At 40.3% G+C, this 18,720-nt stretch overlaps 1 long non-coding RNA gene across 1 annotated transcript; it reads right to left on the bottom strand.

Moving 5' to 3' along the window:
• Window positions 1–7,289: 7,289 nt before the first annotated feature.
• LOC147604359 (uncharacterized) lies at window positions 7,290–12,985 on the bottom strand. Its single transcript, XR_015265481.1, has 3 exons — window positions 12,787–12,985; window positions 7,539–7,665; window positions 7,290–7,454 (listed from the first exon to the last, which is right to left on the bottom strand). It is a non-coding gene; the product is annotated as an uncharacterized LOC147604359 (long non-coding RNA).
• Between the last annotated feature and the right edge of the window lie 5,735 nt (window positions 12,986–18,720).

The raw sequence follows: 18,720 nt of genomic DNA, 5'->3' as shown, positions 1-18,720 counted from the left end.
TTCTCTCTGCATATCTTTGTCCTTGGATAACAAATGAGAAATGAGAACCTAATAGCCCATGTGGTCATCATATAAAAAGTCATTAAATTTAATACTTATTAAGGTGGAACTTGATTAAGAACTCTAGGATTAAAACACTAAATAGATACTATTTTTGGAACTTTGAGGCTACATTAAGAAGTTGAGAGGCTCATTTGGTCAGCTTGCATTGTGATAGAGAGAGAGATAAAGAAAGAGAGAGAGATAAAGAAAGAGAGAGAGCAATATATGATTTGGGCACACAAAAAGCAAAGTACTCAACAAGGAGAGCGATTCGCACTTTCAAGTCCACCAACCATAGCAAGGTACACAAAACATTCTTAATCTTCTTATTACTTAAAAGATTTATTTGTGGTAACAAAACATTCTTAATATTTGTTTGAACCTATAAGATGTTTTAACTTAGATGTTAGAAAAACTATTATAGAATGTACTTATGTTTACCGATGAACAGAATTTTAATAACAACTAGTTTGAAATAAATCTTAAAAGATAAATAAGTTTCTAAAGTATTTTTCTTAAACAAAGTTCACACAAATAATAGACACAGTTCTAGTGTTTTTTTTAAATATTAGGAGAGTAACACACGATTTTTTTTAAATATTAGGAGAGTAACACACGATTTTTTTTTTAAAAATGTGTATACAAAGTTGATACATTGCATCAACTTTGCCCACAGAATCTTGATCTTGTGCCTTGAGTTGATACAACACAACATCAAGTTTGTGCAAAAAAGTTGATATAATGCATCAACTTTGCATACAAAAATAAATTCTTTGCATCCATTTTTGTAATAAAAAAATTTATTTTTGTATTAAAGTGATTTTTTTTGCATCAACTTGTTTCTATATAAAAAGTTGATGTTTTTGTATCAAGTTGATGCACAACATGAAGGTGGCTTGGAAAAGTTGATGCAATGTATCAACTTTAAGAAGATGCACAACATCAAGGTGGCTTTGCAAACTTGATGCAATGTATCAACTTTAGGAAGATGCACAACTTTAAAGTGACCTGGAAAAGCTAATGCAATGCATCAAATTTAAGAAGTTTTTTTTAAAATGCAAAGTTAATGCATTTCATCAACTTTATTAAGAAAAAATGTACGCAAAGTTGATGCATTGTATTAAAATTTTCACGCAAACTTGATGTTTTAGTTGATGCAGAACATCAAGTTTATGTAGCAAAGTTGATGCAATGTGTATCAACTTTAAGAAAATTTGTTTGTGTATGCAAAGATGATGCATTCCATCAACTTTGCGACACAAACTTGATGTTGTGCGCATCAACGTGATGCATAACATTTAGTTTATGTCGCAAAGTTGATGTGATGCATCAATTTTCCATACACAAACAAAGTTTTTAAAAGTGGATGCATTGCATCAACTTTTCCACGTAGACTTGTGCTATGCATCTAGTTGATACACAACATCTAGTTAGTGTGGCAAATCTGATGAAATGCATCCACTTTTAAAAACTTTGTTTGTGTATACAAAGTTGATGCATTACATGAACAACAAAGTTGATGCATTGTATCAAATTTTTCACACAAACTTGATGTTGTGCATCGAGTTGATGCACAACATCAAAAGTTGATGCAATGCATCAACTTTAAAAAACATTATGTAAAGTTTCATAAACTTTTGCACATGAACTTGATGTTATGCATCGAGTTGATGCACAACATCAAGTTTGTGTGGAAAAGTTGATACAATGCAAGAACTCTTTATTTTTTAGGCCATGCATATGAGATGGTTTTTGATTAAGCTAGCATAATGTCAATTAGGCTACATGTATGTGCGATGAGTTATTACTAAACCTAACCGTAGAAGAGCTATATCTGGAGGCGCTGTCACCTTACGCAGTTGGACCAACAACTTATAGGCACTCGATATAAAGTGCATATCCAAGGGTGAAGGGGGGGGGGGGGGGCAACACCTCCTTCTTAGGGGGTCGAGGGAGTGGCCCGCCCCTTAGCCTTGAAGGGAAATTAAAGTAAACCTCACTAGTTTTTTCTACTTGTCCGATAGTGTAATTGGTTATCATGTAGTGATGCGAGCCCAAAAAAGCATGCATAGTGGCCGTCTGAAATGTGATGAGATATCGAGCTCATCTAGTGAGGCGGTGGACACTGATGACCAGCCTGGGGGATAGGCCCCACACTTACACCACTGGCATGGTTGGTGAGATCATGGGTGATATGCGGCGAGTGGGATGACAGGCTGTGTGACAGCCATTCTAGAGACTGGCATAGTTATAGCGCTAGCTCATTTAGTTGGGTTAACACTATAGAGAACCCTAGTATGTATTTGGTTGAGTACCTTTTCATATTGTGTGTACTCTTATCTTTGTATATGGTGTGTTGAGTGTTGTGTGAAGAAGAAGAAGATTTTCAGCCTCTCACCTTGTGTGTTCTCTTTTAGGGTTTTGTGAGTGTGTGTGTGCTTGCAAGAGCTCAAGCCCTCTTCTCCCCTACATCTTTTCATGCAGGTTGGTTGCAAAAGGCAACAAAGTGGACATAATGTTTATATTGAATGTAAACATGCCTGAAGTGAGTGCTGCGATGTTTGCAAATGGTTCAGGAATTGATGCAGACACAGACATTTGGCATAGAAGAATTAGACATGTGAATGTGCAAATAATGAAGTCTATGTAGACTAAAGGAATTGTGACAGGCTGCCAAAGTTTAAAGTTGAAGGTATGTAGAAAATATGTGAAGCATGCCAATTTGGAAAGCAAACAAATCATGTATTTCCACGTGATAGAAATGTGAGCAGGAATGCACTACATGTTGTGCATTCAGATGTATGGGGTCCTACAAAGACCATGGACTGTAGGTATTATATGTGACATTTATTGATGACCACACAAGGAAAGTGTGGGTATACGTCATGAAGGAGAAGAGAGGTGTTCACTCATTTTCAGAATTTCAGAGTTATGGTTGAAAAGCATATAGGGAAAGATGTAAAGTGCCTAAGGTCAGATCGAGGAGGAGAGTACTTCCCCAATGAGTTCTCTGAATTTTTGAAGAAGAATGGTATTCAGAGATAGTTTACATGCAGATACACTCCACAACAAAATAGAGTTGCAGAGCGGAAAAACAGGCACATTGCTGAGATTGCATAAGCATTGATGGGAGAGAAGAATATGTTGCATAGCTATTGGGCTGAGGCTGTTTCTATAGCAGTTTACATTCATGAACAGTACTCCAACTGTAGCCATACATGATGTAACTCCAGAGGAGAGGTTTACTAGCAGAAAACCTGATTTGTCTCATCTGAAAGTATTTGGATGCATTGCATATGTGCATGTGCATGTGCCAGATGAGCTGAGAACTAAGTTGGATCCAAAAGCTGAAAAATGTGTGTTTATTGGGTATTCCCTTGAGCAAAAGGGATATAGGTGTTATAACCCTGCTACACGTAAGTTGAGGGTACGTAGGGATGTTGTTTTTAATGAGATGAGCAGCTGGTATGCTATTGAAAAAGAAGCTGTTGGGGTTGATGTGAGTGGAAATGTGGTTGCACAGAATACAAGTCAGCAATCACAATCTTTGTGAGTGGACTAGGAGAGTCCTCATCTAGTGGTTCAGTTGTTGATAGACCATGGAGTGGCAAGCTGCGTCATAATACCAGTCCTGCAAATGTGATTAGTACATCACATAAAGGCAAAGAGAAAGTGGTTGAGCCCCTTAGTATGCTTAACATTTCTGCAGGGCATTCTCATGTTGATGGAGAGTCTAGTGGCTCAGAGATGAGCCTTGATGAGGATCTTGGGATACCAGCTATAAGAACACCTGGTGTAAAGAAGGCTATGGAAGCCATGAATGCAAAGCTGCGAAGATCTAGGAGAGTGAAGAATCTTGTGCAGAGGTTTACCTATGATGGTTATGTGGCACATCACTATGCATACATGGCAAAACTTGTGCAGGTTGTAGAGCCATCATGCATTGATGAGGCTATTGGAAATGTGTGTTGGGAGAAAGCTATGGATGAGGAGATGGATGCACTATATGGAAATGAGACTTGGGATTTAGTGCAATTGCCTGAAGGCAAGAAAGCCATTGGATGCAAGTGGGTATACAAAGTAAAATATAACAGTGATGGAAGCATAAGTAGGTACAAGGCTAGATTGGTAGCCAAAGGATATGCGCAGACATATGGCATTGATTATGAGGTCCTGGAAACTTTCAGCCCAATTGCCAAGATGGAAAAAGTGAGAGTTATGATAGTAGTGGCTGCGTCAAAGCAATGGTCTTTACATCAGATGGATGTAAAGAATGCATTCTTGCATGGGGATTTGCAAGAAGAGGTGTATATGATGCAGCCACCTGGTTATGAGGATGTGAGTCACCCCGAGCATGTTTGCAGGTTGAAGAAAGCCTTGTATGGCTTAAAACAAGCACCAAGAGCATGGTCTGATAAGATTTTTGAATATCTTGTCACTATTGGCTTTCATGTAGCCAATGCAGATTTCTCGTTGTATGTGAGACACAATGATAGAGGGGTTGTGCTTGTTGTCATCTATGTAGATGACCTGATCATTACGAGGGAACGTGATGTAGAGATCTTTGATGTAAAGGTCTTCCTTAGATAGAAGTTTGAGATGAAGGATCTGGGGGAGCTCAGTTATTTCTTGGGCATTGAAGTAATTAGGTCACCACATGGTATTGGATTACTACAGAGACAGTATGGCTTTGACATATTGTCCAAGTATGGTATGACAGGTTGTAAGCCTATCTCAGTGCCATTGGATCAGAATGGCAAGTTGAGTGCAGATTCAAGAGAGATTTTGGAGGATCCTACTATGTATAGGCGCATAGTAGGAAGCTTGATCTAGATGACGATCACCAAGCCAGATTTGAGCTATGCTGCTGTTGGGTTGGTGAGTCAGTTTCTGTAGGTTCCTTGGAAGCCATATTTAGATGCATTGAGATGCATACTGAGGTATGTGAGCTCTACTTTGCATTGTGGACTATTTTTTGAAATTGACAGAGATATGTGTACATGGGTACACAGATGCTGATTGGGCTGGTAGTATCTCAGATAGAAGATCTACTAGTGGCTTAATGTTTTCTTTGGGGAGTGCTGTTGTGACTTGGAGCAACAAGAAGCAGCCTACGGTTGCTCTATCCAATACAGAGGCCGAGTACAAAGGTGCTGCTATGGTAGCATGTGAGGTAGCTTGGTTGAGAAAGCTACTTGTTGCAGATTTGGGTCTATCAGTGGATAGACAAGTTATCATTTTCTGTGACAACATTAGCAGTATACAGTTGGCCAAGAACCCAGTTTTTCATGCTTACACAAAGCATATAGAGGTCCACTACCATTTTGTCAGAGAGAAGGTTTTGGCAAGAGACATTGACCTTGTTTATGTCAACACACAGGATTAGGTCGCTGACATCTTCACCAAAGCATTGGGTACAGAGAAGCTCTGCAGATTCGGGGCTTTGCTTGGTGTACATGAGATGGAGTTGAGCTGGAGGGGGAGTGTTGAGATATCGAGCTCATCTACTAGTAAGGCGATGGACACTGATGATCCGCCTGGGGGATAGGCCCCACACTTACACCATTGGCATAGTTGGTGAGATCATGTGTGATATGCGGCTAGTGGGATGACAGGCTGTGTGACAGCCTAGAGACTGGCATAGTTATAGCGCCAGCTCATTTAGTTGGGTTCACACTATAGAGAACCCTTGTATGTATTTGGTTGAGTACCTTTTCATATTGTGTGTACTCTTATCTTTGTATATGGTGTGTTGAGTGTTGTGTGAAGAAGAAGATGATGTTCAGCCTCTCAACTTGTGTGTTCTCTTTTATGGTGTTGTGAGTGTGTGTGTGCTTGCAAAAGCTCAAGCTCTCTTCTCCCCTATATCTTTTCAAAATGACCATTGTTTTAGGCCTAAAAAAGCATAGTTTCTTACATAAAGTTGATGCACTACATCAACTTCTCCATGCAAACTCGATGTTATGTATCGAGTTTACCAGAAACTCCATGTATGACATCGAGTTTTTGTGGAGAAGCTAAAGTGGTGCATCAACTTTGTTCACATAAGCATGGCAGAAATAGTGATCATGATAAAATAATTCAAAAGTAACTGTTTTTACTAGTAAAATAGCTCTAAAAGCACTTTAGCCCAAAAAACGATCGCTTTCTCCTTAGGCACTTTATCGCTTACACATATCTTCTTGCTATCCCTTTTTCTACATAGTTGGCAATATCTTTGCTTGATTTCATGCTACGCGGCATTTGTATATTTTTTATACCATGTGTGTGACTAATAAAATGTGTTGGCAAATGAATATGGTGGACAGAAGAGAAGGCGACCTTCATCTAAGGTAAGTTCTTCTTCTCCATTCAAACTTTTCATTTTTTCCTTTATTTGAATCCATTATAATGCATCTAATTCTCCATGAACTCGATATAGTGCATCGAGTTTGCACGTTAACTGAAGGTTGAGAACAATCTACACTCAGTCTTCTCCTGAAAGTCTTTATCTCTACCTTTATTTGATTTCGTTATAATGCATCCAATTCCCCATGAACTCAATATAGTGCATCAAGTTTGCACGTAAACTGAAGGTTGAGAACAATCTACACTCAGTCTTTTCCTCTCTACCTTGCATCTTGACAATTATTCTTATTCCTTCTCCTCTGCCCTCAATGATGTGGAAACCATATCGATGTGGTGCATCAAAATCTAGACCCACAAGTTCATCCCCTCTCATCTGTCCCTTTGGTTTTCCACATCGCTTTACAACAATGTAAGTCCTCTTTCAATGTTCTCTTGCTTGTTGCCTTTTTGCAACAAAAATTAGTTTATTACTTAATTCATTCTTAAATTCTTCTTGTTTGATCGTATAGAAGTAGATTAATTTTTTTTGTACTTTTAATGTCTTCTAATTTTCATTTCTTGTCTTATAGAAGCTTGTTTTTCTCTATTTCCTGCATGCACTACTACATATTAGCCTAATACCGGGGCTTGTACCGGCGCTATTTAACAGGGTCTAAAAAAGCCTCGTCATCGGTATAAGCGCCGGTATAAGCGCCGGTATCGCAGCGTCGGTATACCTGTCGGGTATTAATACCGGCGCATATAACGGCGCCTATATCGACGCTGACCGGGGGTAATACCGACGCTTAAACCGGCCTCTATACCGATCCATATACCGACGAATAAACCGGCCTCTATCCCGGATTATATACCGAAGTGTAAACCGGCATCTATACCAATGTATATACCGACGCTGATACCGGGGCAAATACCGACGCTGTAGCAGAAATTTTTTTTTGGGCAGAATAGTGCTGCCTGGCTGTTGCCTAGCTGCCTGCAATGAGCAGGATCAACAACAGCAAACAGACAGCACCATTCTGTCTACAATAGAGCACAAAAACAACCGTGCTCGTTTGCATATTTTCCTGATCGACAAACAAGAAATTAAATTAAACATTAATACTCAAGAATGTTTTGATCATATTTCATTAGTTTGAAGGTCATCTTACATCATGGTAATGCCTCCCAATTGACGGTCTCTCCTTCTTCTTCAAGCATCTCAAACAAGGCCACAAGGCCATGTTTGTGAGCGTACTTCTCCTCTCGCCTGCTTGGTGGGCGATTCATGGCCAACTCCTGCACACACGATTAACAATTATAACTTTTAAAAAATCAACATTTAGCCCACATACATACATTTAAATAAATAAAATTGCTACAAACACTTACGAATTCATGGCGCATGGTTTCGTAACCACCACTCCCGAGATGAGAAGCCCCTACTGTTTGGAGTCTTGCCCTTGCCGCCTCTCTTTGTTGTTGAAACCTGTCTGGTGTCTCGGTGAGCTCCTGAGCAATGGCTGCCCACTCCCTGTCATCTAGCCAAACAGGTTTCTCCTTCCCCTCTCTGAATGCGTCCCTCGCCTCTGACCTACGATGCCCCATCAAAATGCGAGCTGTATACTGTATCCACTCATTAGAGACGACATTCATAGGGTCAGATGGCTGGAACTCTTGCTTTATCTTTGTGTTTATATAATTTTTCTTCCCCTTGTCTTGCTGATCCCATTTAGTCATGACAGAGTCATGAAACTGTATAGTGCACAATTGTCGAATGCGTGTCTTCATTGCCTTCCCTGCACTATCCATTATTGGTGCCCCATCCCTAATTGTGTAAATCTTGCTGTTGTCATGGTCATGTGCACCCCAGGGAGTGGAAGGTGACCCTATGGGTGTGCTATCAACAGATGAGAGCGAAGGACGACGCTCACGTGGTGGTGGTGTCACAGCATCTGTGGCACTACCACCACAACAACCTCCCCCTGAAGACCTACTACGTGAGCGCCGTCTATGTGAAGAGGTGGTAGATCGAGCTGTAACAGGAGTGGAAGGCTGTGTGGTACGAGGTGTGGGAGCTGCTGTCGTACCCACGGGTGTGGGAACTGGCGTCGGGAATCCAGATGGTGAGGCAGATGTCCCTGCTCCAGAACCCCAATAACTCTGAGCCATAGCTCTCTGCTCTGGAGTCATGGACGAAAGAAAACCATATAACTGCTGGGGACTCATGCCCTGCGGTGTAGGATTAAATGAGAAATCTGGACTGTAGTCGTAGGGCGGTGAGTCACCCATGGCCTGTTGGACAAAAAACCATATGACAAACTTGTACGGAATGAAAATTACACGGTAAACAATGAATGAAAGAACCATAAGATAAACATTAACAATGATAAACAACATTGGTAAAACTATATCAACTTGCTCCTACAGTAGTGATTATGATGGTAAACATTAACAATGGTAAACAATGAATGGACCTTCAATGTCATAAAACCATTACAAATATGTCATAACTTTTTTCATAATCATTAAGATACATCATTTTATAAATCATTATCTATTCTATCATCCTCATTAAGATCAGTAGCCCCAAAGAGATCTATGTCTATGCACATTTCAGCATCCTCATCATTAAAAGTCCCTTGATGAAGGATGTCTTCATCATCTATGTCTTCTTCCTCAACTTGTTTTTCAGCTTCCTTGGTTTGCACCTCTTCATTTGGATCTTGCTCTAGTTCCTTCTCTTCATTTGCTTGCTCCTCTTCATTGTTGATATCGGCTTGTTCTTGCTGCTCTCCATTACCCTGTGCATCCACATCACCTTGTTGTAGCTCAAATTCTTCAAAAATTTGCTTACTGCGGGAGGCAACTTGAACCACAAACAGCCAGCGTGGATCTTTTGGATCCGCTTTAAAGACAACCTGCTCACAATGCTCTGGGCGCACAAAAGTATCTTGCTGATCGGTCCATACCTTTGTGGAGTCCACTTGGATGAGGCCACTCTTGTCTCTACGTACAGTTGCATGTGGCCCATTCATGATTACCTTGAACCACTTCACATCAAAGATAAACAACTCAAAACTTCTGAAGCCAACCTTCAATATATCTTGAATGGTTCCAAAGTAATCAAGCATTCCAGTAATTGTGTTATCATCACTTGCACTTGCACGACTTTCTTGAACAAACTATGCTGTGACACCACAATCAAAGGTTGCTCTTCTTTGGTCTATTCGCTCTACTCGAAAATGACGTCCATGTGACCAAAACGCCCCATATTTGTGATACTACAAATAGCACAAAAAGTTTGTTGATGGAGAATCAAACACAGAGACATGTAGAGAAAAAAATGAGACATGTAGAACTTAAACACTTACATGCCAATCGCATCCTTTTGTAAGCTCCTCCTCCTCCTCTGTTATAGGTAAACCAGCACGTTTGGCTTCTAAAATTGTAGCTTCTAGCCATCTACCTGTGGGAAAGTCCGGAAGAGCTTGCATACCTTCTGGATATGGGAGATTTCTTGTAGTGCGATTCCTTCTGAAACTTAAACGATCTTGTACTCGCTGTCGCTTGAGAGCTTCATATGTCTCAATCCACTTCTCCATTACATGAGAGTTCAAGATGCAAAATTTGTTGATTTTTTCTCTCAAAGTGTTATGGCGGAAGAGGCAACAATCATTGCGACAAGCATGAATATTATTGTAATCCATGCCTATGGATTTCAATAACTTCTTCGCATCTGCACGAGATGGAGGCATCTCGTTGCCAGGGGGCAATATTTGATCTTTCAAAAGCCTGCAAGTATGACAATATCTGATCGTTACTATTAAGATTTTCTCAAATACAAGTTGATAATTTAACATTTCAACAGTAGGTGTAATCTCCAAAAAAAGACCTTACTTGAATAGTTCAGTGACACTTGTATTAGACCATCCAAAAACTGACTGCAAATTTAGCATCGTAAGAGATGCACGCAATACAGATATGTTGGTACCATTGTATAATGGAAGGCGTGCAAGTTTACGCATGGCCTCTTCCTCTGGTTCATAATTTGACCGTTGAGAATGTCGTGGTTGATGATCTTCATGTTCATGCTCCTCGAAGAGAGCTTCTTGTTGCTCAATGAAGGCATCCAACATTTCTTCCATTGGACCTTCTTCCATTTCCTGACCTTCTTCCATTCCCTCGGGTGCTGTTAATTGAGCTCCATCTGTCACTCCCTCCTGCGATATCCTCATCCTTTGTTGGGGACGAGAATTCACAGGCGCAATGTTATCAAGATGCGGCTGCACACTTGCTTGGTTGTACGATTGAAACCGTAAATTTTGCAAGCGCTCCATTGGAAATATTCCAGCGTCATGAACATGCTCGTTGCAAATCCTTCGTTTTCGAAAGATTTGGTACTTACATCGCATGCATGGACACGCTATTCTCTCTTCAAGATTGAGAGGCTCCATCTAGCAGGATAACATGTATATGCAGCTCGTTAAACACAAATCAGCTTATCTCCTCTCCATACAAAATTAAATAAAATTTGCACAAGGATGGAGAGAGAAGCTATCTCTATTCATAAATAGCTGTTTATATATAAAGGCCTTATGCAATAATCTAAATGCATATTATAAGTATAAGCTTGCATAATAAGGTTGCAAGACTTATGCATAAGCTCTATGCATAAGCCTTATGCATAAGACTTAAATCCCAAAAACCCTAGGACTGAATTACGGTTTTGTAAATTCCGCCAGAGTCTCCTTTGTAATTGGAACCAAATCTCAATTGAAAATGCAACTTCTTAAAACTTGTACGCAATACTCTTTGCATCCCACAATGTCATGAAAGATCATATGCATTTGCAATATCCACACAATATGACAGAAAAGGGGCCCCATTGCCCAAATGCATCCACAAAGTCGATGGTGAGGATTGTTGAGGACGCGCGTTGAAGCTTGCCGATCTCCCGGCCAAGCTCTTCTCACCCCTTCACCGAGTTTTCCTCCAAGGTGAAGGTTGAGGCCATTTCTTCACACCGGTGTACCTAATCCCCCTTCGTACCGCTTTACCAAGCAATCACGGCACAAAGAGTTCAAGCCATTCTCCCCTTGGCCTCTCCAACCAATGCCAAGGTACCCTCACACATTGCTAGATTCTATAGAAACTTGAAGTGGTTGCAATGGTGAGTGTAGGTACAAAATGATGTGGATAATATCAAATGATAGAACAAGTTTATGGCTTACAAGTATTGAGCATGACTCATGCCCTTTTACAATTTAGAACTCAGCAATAAAGCATGGACTCATGCCTCAATCCATCATCCAAAAGCTCCAACACAAACCAACAATTCACAATGCCCTCACCATGGCATTTGCATAAGCATTTGTTAACCACAATCAAGGCATTTGCAATTGCATTTTAACAATCCCTTTCATATAAGCCATATGCATAAGTGTACCTGCGTACGCTCTATGCATAAGCCATATGCATAAGTCATATGCATAAGCCTTATGCATACGCTCTATGCATAAGTCTTATGCATACGCTCTATGCAAGACTTATGCATAAGCTCTATGCATAAGCTCTATGCTATATGCCTTATGCACTATTATGCTAACCCTTAATCCCTTTCACATAAGCCTTATGCACACGCTCTATGCAATTACGCTCTATGCATAAGCCTTATGCACACGCTCTATGCATAAGCCTTATGCATAAGCTCTATGCATAAGCCATATGCATAAGTCTACCTGCGTACGCTCTATGCATAAGCCATATGCATAAGTCATATGCATAAGTCTTATGCATACGCTCTATGCATAAGTCTTATGCATACGCTCTATGCAAGACTTATGCATAAGCTCTATGCATAAGCTCTATGCTATATGCCTTATGCACTATTATGCTAACCCTTAATCCCTTTCACATAAGCCTTATGCACACGCTCTATGCAATTACGCTCTATGCATAAGCCTTATGCACACGCTCTATGCATAAGCCTTATGCATAAGCTCTATGCATAAGCCATATGCATAAGTCTTATGCGTACGCTCTATGCATAAGCCATATGCATAAACTCTATGCATAAGTCATATGCATAAGTCTTATGCATACACTCTATGCATAAGTCTCTTGCATACGCTCTATGCAAGACTTATGCATAAGCTCTATGCATAAGCTCTATGCTATATGCCTTATGCACTATGCTAACCCTTAATCCCATCACCCAATGGTGTAATAAACATGATCTTGTTTTACGTACATGGATAATAGAGATTGCAAGCTTATTATAGGTTTTATGCATAGATATTAAATTAATCCTATGTGTTGTAAGCTTACAAGAACCCAAAACTAACCCTAAACCATAAAACAAGGATGCAAAAATTCATATAAAATAGCATAAACAAGAAAAATCAAAAGAGGATCTACCTCTTTTTTGCAAAGCTGAAGGAGAGCTCGAGGATTGGTGAAAGATTGGTGAGGTGAAAGAGCTGCAAAACAAAATATTAAACAAACTAATTAGTAAATTAAACACAAGAAAAAGAACTAATACAAAACCCTAAAATCTCTATGCATGCATTAGGAGATCTATGCATACATAGAGAGCTCTAGATCTCAACATGCATAGAGAGCCAAAAAAACACAAAACCCTAAACGTCCTAATTTTTCAATTAAAAACTAAAAGCAATTGCAATAACATGTTAGGAGAAGGAGAAGAGGAGAAAAGAAGAATGAAGGAGAAAAGAGGAGAGAGGAAAAAAGAGGAGAGAGAGGGAAAGAGAAGAGGGAGAGAAAGCACCTCTTTCGCTTGATTACTTGCGCACCTTCTGCGAAAAACCAGAAAATAGGCTCTCGGCTGTGAAAAACTTACGAGCGCCGGTATATGCGACGGAATATGTGCCGGAATATTCGTCGGTATATGCTACGGAATATGCGTCGGTATCGGCGTCGGAATAAGCGTCGGTATAGGCGTCGGTATACGCGACGGAAAATGAAAATTTAAAAAAACCCCGCCATACTTGTCTCCTCCAACATGACGACGGACATACCGACGTTCGACATTTGCGTCGGTATTTTGGTGTCGGTATGTCCTCAACCTCTTGTAGTGATGTTTTTGTTTTGATCTACTTGTGATAGCCTTGTTGTGGCTCACTTTAATGGTTAGATCCACCTTATTGATTTTTGTTAGATTTAATTGATTGAACCAACTAATAGTTATTTTGCTAAATCTATTTCTTTCTATTTATAAAGTAACTTGGGTGATGAGATGAAGAAGTCCTCTAAAAGGCCCACCATTGAGGCTCTAGGATTTGATTCACCTCCTCAAATACAAGCTACAAAGAAGAAAAGAAAAGAACATTCTAAAAAAACTAAAAAGGAAGCCCAAGCTGCTACTTTACCCGAGAAAAGATACCTCTTCCAACAAGTGGAGGCTTCACAACAACATGAGAACAGAGATGGTACGTAGGTGTTAAGCCTACCAACACAATGTTGGATGCTAGAAAGAAGTACAAGCTCAAACTCGAGCAGGTTTTGTGACCATTGCCACTTTTCATCCCCACGATACTCTGAGCCTTCACCCAAAAGAGATTTATAGCTTTATCACCATTCTCTGTTGATGAAGATGAAGAAAAGAATTATAAGGAGGATGAACCTATGTCTATTTGAGTGTGAAAGCTACGACAAAGACAACAAATTATTATGTACCCCCAGGGGGAACTCATCGTTTTATAAATGCACCATCACATAGAAGGAGGATGAACATATGTATATTTGAGTGTGAAAGCTACGACAAATGTTGAAATGTCAAGCTCGTATACAGCTGGAGGATAGCACATGGGTGCTAACAGAGTGACAGTATGGTAGATGGATATCGTGTGGTGTGTTTATGACCACGTCCAGCTGGTCATGTGTGGTGTGGACATTACATTAGGTTTACTTTGTAGTGTGGACATAACACTATGTAGTGTTCTCTTTTGTGTGTGTGAGAGAGATGATGACTATGGCTTCTCTCCTTCTTTATGATTGATGGATATGGATTAGGGTTTGCTTCTCTTGTGTGTGCTCCCTCCTTCTTCTGTTTTTTATCATGGTATCAGAGCCTAGAGCTCATTAGTTGTGTTGTGAGAGTGAGTGAGAGAAGAGGGAAGAAGAAGAAGAAGCTGTGAAGATTTCCATTGAAGCTGTGGAGCAAAAGAAAGCTGTGGAGCTCACCTTGGATACAGATCTGAAAGCTAAGGACCACGGGTAAGTGCTACAAGACCCCCTCTGCGGATTGCAGGTAACAAAAAGCAAGTAACAGGCAAGATTGGTGTTGCCAAAGCAAGCAGAAAATTTCTGGTTTTGAAGCTTTCGTGGAAAGCTTGTGAAGGAATGTATTTTGTCAAATGTATTGGGGCAAATATAAAGGAAACACAGAAGTTCTCATGTATTGTGAAAGGGCACATGTATTAGCAACACTGGAGCAAACCATTGCATGAAACATGATGTATTTCAGGAGATTTGTGAAAGAAAAATTCTGGTTTTTTTAACTCCTGCAAAACAGAGAATATATGCCCCGTGGAGGATCAAATGCGGCAATACTACTCAAAATTGGAGCTTGCCCTTCATACCCATGATGCATTAGGTCATTGCTAAGAACCCTATCAATTCAAATGTGAAATTCCCCTCTTCTACAGCCCTCTGGAGCAGGCGGCGCATTTCTGAGCAGAATTTTGGACAGTTTCAATAGATATCATGCCATTCACTCATTACTACACCATTTGATGCCATTCAAAGCTTGGGGAGTTGAGCAAAGGCATTGCTAAGGCATTGTGAAGCTTGGTTGCAGCTCATTTGATGTATTTGGAGCTCATTGAAGTCAATTATCAGAGAGTTGTAGGTTTGCGGAAGTTCTCTCCAGAAACAGAGCATCACTAATCAAGGCATTAATCCTTGTCTATATCAAATTGGACTAATTCCTTTGGTACAAGCAAGGAGCTATGAGTTTCTAAACTTTTGATTCAAAAAGTTTTGAATTTGGATGAGATTTGGAGAATCTATGAGCTTTTGAGTGACTGTTGGTCACTGACATATGCAGAAATAAGCAAACCAGAGAGTCACATTTTTTATTGTAGCTCACTCAACTTGAAGAATTTGGTCATTTCCTTTTAGGAGAACTTGGAGCAAAGTATTGGGAAGCTAAAGCATACCTCAAACTTGGATTTCAACAACTTTTTGAAGGATTAAGGATCATTCTTTGACTGGTTTTTTTACTGGTTCTCTGGCGAGAAAAACCAAAAAAATTCAACTAAACTTTTTTGAAGTGTAATGCCTTGGATGGTTGAGATACATGCATTGGAGAGTGTTTGGAGGTAAATGTGTATGAAAAACACATATTTGAAGCATTTTACAAAGGATTGAAGTCTTGGACAGCATTTGCAAGTGTGACATTACAGGGTACATTTAGTACATTGTTTCGAGTACAATCTGTAAGCAAACATGGGAGATGGTCCGATACAAATTGTTGGAGAGAAGCTTGACAGAACTAACTTTCAAGTGTGGAAGTTTCGAATGAAGAGTTTTTTGAAAGGTAAAGGTTTATGGAGTCTCGTGTCGGATGAAGACCCGGAGCCATTTCTACCTCCTCAACCAAATAATGCTCAGTTGGTGGCTCACAAGCAATGGGTAGAGCGGTCTTCGAAAGTGTTGCATTACTTTTCAATATGTGTAATAGATGCCTTGCTTATTCACATCCAAGATGCAGATACACCGAAAGAAGCATGGGATATATTGTGCCGAATGTATGAGACAGACACTGGTGCAAGGAAGATACAACTAAAGCAACAGATTCACAGTGTAACACAAAGGAATAGGAGTATACATGAGTATGTTCAGGAAATCAAGGGTTATGCAGATTCACTATCATCAATTCATGCCCCAATGGATGATGATGATTTGGTTGCTCTCACATTGCGTGGTTTAGGTTGGGAGTACAAATCTTTTGATACTTCCATCTCAGTAAGGTTGGGAGAAATGCAAGACTTTAATGAGCTTGTGTCATTGCTCATTGTGGAAGAATTAAAGCTTGGACTTGGTGGTATGAATATTACAGGTGGTGCATCCTCATCCAGTAATGATGAGCATGCAAGGAATCAGGCTTTTTACTCATCTAGGGGCTCTCGAGGCAGGGGGAGATTTACCCCTCGAGGCCATGGAGGACGTGGTTGGAATGACAGGTCTACTCAACCACAATCAAATCAGAATTTTCAGAATTCACAGTCATCATTTGGACCACGTGGAGGTCGTGGATTTCAATCCCATAGGGGGAGAGTTGGAACAGGTGCTCGTGGTAGAGGATGATGGCAAGGTCCTCAACAAAATTTGAATGGGATTGAATGTCACTATTGTGGCAAACTTGGACATATGGCAAAAGATTGTTACAAAAAGCAGAATGATGTCAGGAATGGAAGACCACAACATGGAAATTATGCATCTACTAGTAACAATGATGGGAGTTCAAATCATCTTTTTGCAATGAAGCACATTATGGGGACAATGGATTCTCAGAATGCTGGAGATGAGTCATGGTATATGGATTCGGGTGCCTCAAACCACATGACATGTCATGGTGAGTGGTTTGAGAAGATGCAACCATTGGGTACAAATGGTTATGTGGTCACAGGAGATGATACTCAGCATCTTATAACACATGTTGGCAGTGTGCCTTTGAGGATGCATGATGGAAATGTGAAGAATATGTCAGAAGTGCTATATGTACTATCCATTACAAAGAATTTGGCATCAGTAGGCCAAATGGTTGAGCAGGGACTACAAGTAAGGTTCAATGAGAATGATTGTTTTGTGGAAGACTTTAAGCATGGCTGTAGATTGATTGCCAAGGGCAAGAAGGAAGGAAGGTTGTTCAAATTGGATGCAGGCATACCAGAGTTGAACTCAGCCATGTTTTCTAAAAGCAATGGGGTTGTGCAAGACATTGATATGTGGCACAAAAGGATTGGACATGTCAATATACAGAGATTAAAGAACATGCAAACAAGAGGCATTGTCAGTGGATTGCCTAGATTCAAATATGATGGACATATGCATGTTTGTGAAGCCTGTCAGTTTGGAAAGCAGGCAAGGTTGAGGTTTCCTAGAGAAGGAAATATGAGGAACAGGCCACTTGAGATAGTACACAGTGATGTATGGGGTCCTGCACAAAACCCATCTCTCAAAGGCAGTCTATACTATGTGACATTTATAGATGATTTCAGCAGGATGACATGGATATACTTTCTGAGAGAGAAGAGTGAAGTGTTGGAAAAGTTCATGGATGTCAAAGCTCTTGCAAAAAAGCAATATGGCTGTTGGATTAAATGTTTGAGAACAGATGGAGGTGGTGAATACACCTCAAAAGCTTTTGAGCATTTTTTGAGGAAGCATGGAATAAGAAGACAGTTGACTTGCAGGTATACACCTCAGCAGAATGGTGTGGCTGAGAGAAAGAATAGAGTCATATGTGAAGTGGCAAGGGCAATGCTCAATGAAAAGAGCATGCCAGATTACTATTGGGCAGAAGCATGTGCTACTGCAGTGTATATACTGAACAAAACACCTACAGTAGCCATTCATGGAAGCACGCCAGAGATGCGGCTTACAGGTTACAGGCCATACATTGGACATCTCAAAGACTTTGGATGCATAGCGTATGTACACGTGCCTGACGAAAGAAGAAGGAAGTTGGATCCTAAGGCAGAGAAATGTGTATTTGTTGGATATGCACAGGATCGAAAGGCATACAAATGTTATAACCCTCAAACTAAACAAGTGGTCATCTCACGAGATGTGGTGTTTGATGAGCTTGCTAGTTGGTACAAAGCAAAAGATGAGGGAGTTATTGAGTCACTTGAGGCAGATGTGCCTATGAACTTGCCACAAGCAAGTTCTAGTTCTACTACTATGTCTGGGCCAGGCAGAAGCTGAGAGTAGCAGTGTACGTCCATGGTCAGGACGTTTGAGGCATGAGAGTGTGAGCACTGGGAGTAGTGCTATGGATAAAGGAAAGAAGAAGGTCGAAGGAATTGGAATCATAGGTTATGAGTCATCTAGTTCAGAGAGTTTGGATGAGGAGCTTGGCATACCTGTTTTACGCACACCTGGTGCTAGGCAGGACAAATATGTGCCACCACATGCTAGAGTTACAGGTGTACAGAGTGACCCGCATGCATTGCGGAGATCCCAGAGAGTCAGATATCCAGTTGACAGATTGACATATCGAGATTTTGCTATGCACTATGCATACATGACATCTATGGTGAAGCATGTGGAACCTACATGCTATACAGAGGCTATTGGAGAGCATGTATGGGAGAAAGCCATGGA

This window comes from Cibotium barometz, chromosome 62 (assembly GCF_041138505.1).
Source record: "Cibotium barometz isolate CiBa-2024 chromosome 62, ASM4113850v1, whole genome shotgun sequence".
NCBI classification, from domain to species: domain Eukaryota; kingdom Viridiplantae; phylum Streptophyta; class Polypodiopsida; order Cyatheales; family Cibotiaceae; genus Cibotium; species Cibotium barometz.
Note: the sequence above shows the minus strand (reverse complement) of the source record. Positions and strands in the feature narration are given on the sequence as shown.